Source organism: Polypterus senegalus, chromosome 7 (assembly GCF_016835505.1).
Source record: "Polypterus senegalus isolate Bchr_013 chromosome 7, ASM1683550v1, whole genome shotgun sequence".
NCBI lineage: Eukaryota > Metazoa > Chordata > Cladistia > Polypteriformes > Polypteridae > Polypterus > Polypterus senegalus.
Genome location: NC_053160.1, coordinates 182,913,034 through 182,919,033, shown reverse-complemented (window position 1 = coordinate 182,919,033; position 6,000 = coordinate 182,913,034).

Here is a 6,000-nt window from a genome sequence, read left to right as displayed (position 1 = left end):
TGTAAAATATTAGCCCAAACCATAATGACGTAATCAATCTAATCGGCATCTGAGAAAGATATCATTTATTAAATTATATTACTCCCTTCTGAAAAGTGGTGGCTAACTTTAAATCATAATACAATGAACAGTCAGAATGCTTCAACAATAACATACAAATGGCATTTTAGAAAAGTTGGTTTAAACTATACAGACATGTATTGATTATAGCAGGTTTTTAAAAGGTAGCATTTTTTTTAAAATTCATAATAAACAAAAAATGACCATTTATTGCCCCGGGTTTAGAATAAGGTCTTGCATTAAAGTATTGTTTTTGTATTGTACAGCACCATTCGAAGCACCAGCCCTTCACCACCTACCTAACAGATAATGTTTGGTGAGTGTACTGGTGTTAGAATGGCTGCAGTCGCATCATCCATGTGGGTGCTACACACTGGTGGTCTTTGAAGCGACCCCCCAGTGTTCATGCAAAGCACTTTGTGTAGGTTAGAAAAGCACTAAATGTAATGATTAAATGTAATTATTATTATTACTGTGTGTCATATTTAAAAAAAATAAAAAGTAATAGAGATCCTCCTTTTAACTTATAAAGCCTTCAATGGCCCTCTGCCTACTTATCATTACTTATTAAACTAGGGGGCTTCACCCCCCTGCTCACTTTGCTTGCCAACCCCCTGCCTGTGCTACGTGCCAGCAACTTCACGTCTCTGCCACACGCATGTGGATTTCACTTTCACCAAACAGCAAAACTTTTAATTCTCACGGATACGCCTTTTCATTGGAAAGAAGCACTACTTTTCCCTGATGGCAACACGAAGCAGACGATCTACAAGACTTAAAGTTTAAAGACAAGCAATATCTCCATACTTCTGTCATATCACCCATGTCCATATATTCAATCTCTTTTCGCTTTTACCTTTTCATCAGTATGGCATTGAATTTTGATTCTGTGTTTGGAATTACATTGTGACAATGCAATGTATAACTGCCCATGAGTGAATATTGTTTCTTTCTCTCTACACGAACTGTGTCTGACAATAGCACTCACACAAATGAGGAATGATTGAACAGTGTGCGTGTAAATGTTTAAGATGTGGGCAGGACTTTTCCAAAACTCTTTGCATAAAGTCTTGCCTTGCAGGGCTTGAAATTTTCTCTCGTGGGATTTCACTTTCACCAAACAACAAATCTTTTAATTCTTGCGGATACGCCTGTTCATTGGGCAGAAACACTACTTCTCACTTGTAGCGGAAGCCACATGTGCTATTATCCTGTGGGCGGTTGCTGCCTCTTTGGGTGCATTACAGGGAAAAAGGATGCTGTAAATACACCTTTAAGGGGGTCATAACTCGGACAGGGCAGTTGGTGTTGAAAACTTAAAAGCCGGAAAAGAAGGGGGGAAAGGGAGACATCTTGTGGCGGAGCAAAGAGAAGGACAAGGTAGCGCCAAGAAATGGATCTGCTGGAACAAGTTCTTTTTCTTTTTGGGAGACTCAGCGACACAAGGGAGACGCGTCTCTGAAGACGGACTCTTTTTTCTTTGATTTCGCTGACGAATATCTTGGACCGGTAGGACTAAACTTTATTGTTATCGGCTCGACAGCCGGCGTATTCCGTTAGGGTTTCTCTTTGCCCTGAACAATAAGGAAAGTAAACCCATTTGGACAGTCTGGGTTTTTCTTATTTACGAACATCACGTGTTTAAACCAGAGAGTAGGGTTTTGATTGTTAGGTATTTATTTGTTTGTTTGTTTTTCTTTATATATGTAAAATAATATATTTGTTCTTTAGCTTCTTCTTTATTTGGTGTCATGGCTTGTGGTTAATGCTAGCCTGGGACAGGTGGTGGGGGTCAATAAAAGGACAAGCGTTGGTCACGTTGCCCGACAGATATTGAACTGCTTTACACTAGCAGTTTTCTAATCGTGCCTTAACTCGGGGTTTAGTTGTTTGCCCCGGGGATAGCGGTACACACTGATGGCAACACAAATGAGATGAGCTACAAGGCTACAAGACTTAAAGTTTAAATCCAAACAATATAGTCGATCTCTTTTCGCTGTTCTGTTATTTCAATGAGTAATAATTTGTGCTAATGCAATCTTTACTATCATTTTTTTGAGACTTTTGAATTTTTGTACTTCTGTTATCTCTCTCTCGTCCTGGGTATGGCATTAATTTGCATCCATCCCTGCATGTAGGCCCTCCAACCTGCAGGGAAAAACTTGAGGGTTGGTGGCAGAATTGGCACTCCAGCCAAAAAAAATAAATAAATAAAAAAACATAACCTCACACTGTTCCTCCCACAATCCAAAGACATGCAGGTTAGGTGGACTGGCGATTCTAAATTGGCCCTAGTGTGTGCTTGGTGTTTGTGTGTGTCCTGCGGTGGGTTGGCACCCTGCCCAGGATTGGTTCCTGCCTTGTGCCCTGTGTTGGCTGGGATTGGCTGCAGCAGACCCCCGTGACCCTGTATTCGGATTCAGTGGGTTAGACAATGGATGGATGGAATAAATAAATACAAAACACAATTATAAGCAACTTAAACCATCAGAAAATCTAAAAATTAAAACCAAACAAAACCACTATAATTAGGAGGAAGAAGAAAAAGCCATTTTAAACAAATGTGTTTTAAGTTTACATTTGAAAGATGAATATGATTTGATATTTCGGAGATCCGCAGGTAATGAGTTCCAGTGCCTGGGAGTAGAACGGCTGAAAGCTCTGCTCCCCATGGTGGTTAGACGGGAGGGAGGAACGGTCAGATGGGTGGAGGAAGAAGATCTAAGGTTACGGGATGGAATGGCAACATGTAGAAGGTCAGACAGATATGGAGGTGCGAGGTTGTGGATGGCCTTAAAAGTTAGCAGCAGAATCTTAAAATCAATACGAAACTTGATGGGGAGCCAATGAAGCTGCTGCAAGACCGGAGTAATATGGTGAAAAGATGGGATTCCAGTGATGATACGTGCTGCAGAATTCTGGACTAACTGAAGCTTGTGAAGAGATTTATTAGGGAGACCAAAGAGGAGTGACTTGCAGTAGTCCAGCCGAGAAGTGAGAAGACTATGAACAAGAATGGCAGTGGTATGAGGAGTGAGGGAGGGACGAATGCGATTAATATTACGTAAGTGGAAGTAAGCAGACCGGGTGATGTTATTAATGTGACATTGTCGAGGATGACACCCAGACTCTTGGCCTGAGATGATGGGGAGTTATCAATAATAAAAGAAAGATTATTGGTTTTGGATAATGATGATTTTGAACCAATGAGGAGAACCTCAGTTTTGTCACTGTTTATTTCAAGAAAATTTGAAGAGAACCAGGATTTAATTTCAGAAATGCAGTCAATAAGTGAGGGTGGTGGAAAAGAGGAGGTGGCTTTACCAGCAAGGTAGAGCTGGGTGTCATCAGCATAACAGTGAAAATTAATGTTATATTTGCGAAAAATATTGCCAAGGGGAAGAAGGTAAATAATAAAAAGAAGAGGCCCCAGGACAGAGCCTTGGGGCACAGCAGAAGTAACAGCGGCGGGTTGGGATGTGAAAGTTTTAAGCTGTATGAACTGAGTGCGGCCTGAAAGGTAAGATCTAAACCAATCAAGTGGAGTGTGAGTAATGCCAATCAAAGATAATCTATTAAGGAGAGTGGTATGACAAATAGTATCAAAGGCTGCACTCAGATCACCCGTTGCATGGCTGCACTCGGGTCCTAATCTGGATCCTGAGTTGGTTTGTCATGTGGTGGGTGTGGTAATGTACTGTATCAGTGTATCAGCTCCTAACCTCTATCTCTCTATTATCTATAACCTGCTCTGCATGTGTATCATGGCAACGTTTTTTGAATTCTTTACGACGTTCTGCTTTGTCATCTACTCTTTTTATTTCCGGCCCCGGGCGTGGTTAAATCTCTTGGCACAAAGTCTCGTCTCACAGGACGTGAAAGTGTCTCTCTGAGAAAGTCACATTTCGTCTCTCTTCCCAAGATTTTTTTATTATAAAAGACAGAAATCAAGTGCACATTGAGATCTCAAGATGCCAGCCTACTTAACACTCCCAAGGATTAATAAAACAACAATGCATGGTTGAGCTTTTAGTTTCAGGGCCCCTAAAGCTGCCTGTTAATATAAGAGGTGCCCCTTTGGTCTCAGTTTTTAAAACTAAGCTGAATACTCACGATTTTAGTCTGGCATACTCTGCCTAAAGCAGCCAATTAGCCGTGCATACTGCAAGTCTGTTCGGTATCTGTATGTGGCACTTGGTGCCACTGCTCTACTGCATATGGGAAAGCCATCTTGGATAAAAGAGCATTGGAATCATCGGATGGAAAGACTCTCTCATCAGATTGGATAGCATGGACAGGCTCCATCATAGAAAACCCAGGATGGGGTAAGGTAGCCAGTTGGCCGAGGTCTCCAGGACTCTGACTTTACTTTTGACTTTCTTTTTTGCAGTTTTAATCTCTTCTGTTAAAAACTGGCCATAGTGCATCACTTAATTAATGAGCAGATATTGTTGGTTTCCATTAATGTTTAATCAGACTGTACCTTGTTCTCTGTGTGTCTGTATTTATATGTATACCAGTTCTGTATTTAGTAATTCGTATAATCTGTCTTTATATTTTAATTCAGACTTGTTCACAGTGCTCGGGGTCTACATTCAGTGAAGAGCACTATGTACAAGACGAGTTGGAATTGTAAGTTGTACCTCTCTGTGCTGGGGGTTCTTAATGTAACTAAATAATGCGGTCCATAATGACGATACTTAAATCGCTATTGTTAGCCATGAATCTGAATGGAGAAAAAGTTGATGAAGAAATTTAGTGGAATTACTGTCCACTAGAGGTATGGCTAACATTTTCTCTCGAATCAAACATTATACCATTGCTACTGAAAAGAAAAAAGACAAAAAGTTAAATCATGCAAATATGCAAAACAATAAATTGTAAATGGATTGATCAGTTTTACTGTGCAACGTTCAATTGACCAGAAAACCTCAGTAACAGCCATCTAAGAGCTGGACATGTCCACCCCTGATCCTGCAGTTGGAATAAATAGAAGAAATATTTAAAAGTGTGCAAAACTGAATCAGTTTGTTAGAAATGAACAATGATTAACTTGATTTGTATGAAAAAACATATGTCATTTGTTTTATTCACAGAGCAAATTTTGGAACTGAGAAATCTGTACATTATTATGAAAGAGAATAATGCAATCGGTTCTCTAATAACATACAAGACTATCTGGAAAGAAGTTCAACAATTTGGAGCTTTTGGTAAGTAGACTTTATAATACATATAATACAGTAAAAAAAAATAGCAAAAATAACAAAAGGCACAAAAGTTGGGAAATACATCAACATTTCAGATAAAGAAATTTTTAATACATTGAACTTGAATGAACACATGAGGTGATTTCCCACTGCAGGAACCATTTTCTGGAACCCAGGACTTTTTAGAGACCCAGGAAAATTTGTAGCATTTTCACCACAGGCACTCAGGCCTTTTGTAGTTCCTGGTATTCCTTTGTAGCTCCTACTCCAAGGTGTGTACTTTTTGTTCAACTAGGAACTATCGTGGGTGGGGCTAGGGTGATGAACTGTGCCGATTGGCTGACCATAAGCACCGGCGCCATCTTACAAATCTGTTAGCAGTTTGGACTTTGGAGAGTTACTAGTGAAGATGGAGCTGAATGCAACAGCCAGGGGCTCAGAGGTGGCACAAAACAAATACAAAGCCTGGCAGAAGCTCCAAAGTCATGGAATCACAGAACGGAATAGTGTGCAAGACACCAATGGAAAAGTCAAGTCAGAGACTGCAAGAAAGCAGGCAGCCGCTGCTTAATTTAAGAATTGCAGATTATTTAGTATGAACCACAAAGAGAAATGTGCCCAGACCAAAGCTCTAGAAGCAAAATGAGAAGATATTGGCCAAAGAAAAGTGTTAGGAGCTGCAAAAGCATCAAGGGTGACTGTTAGGTGCAGGATGTGAAACAGAAAGCCTCAT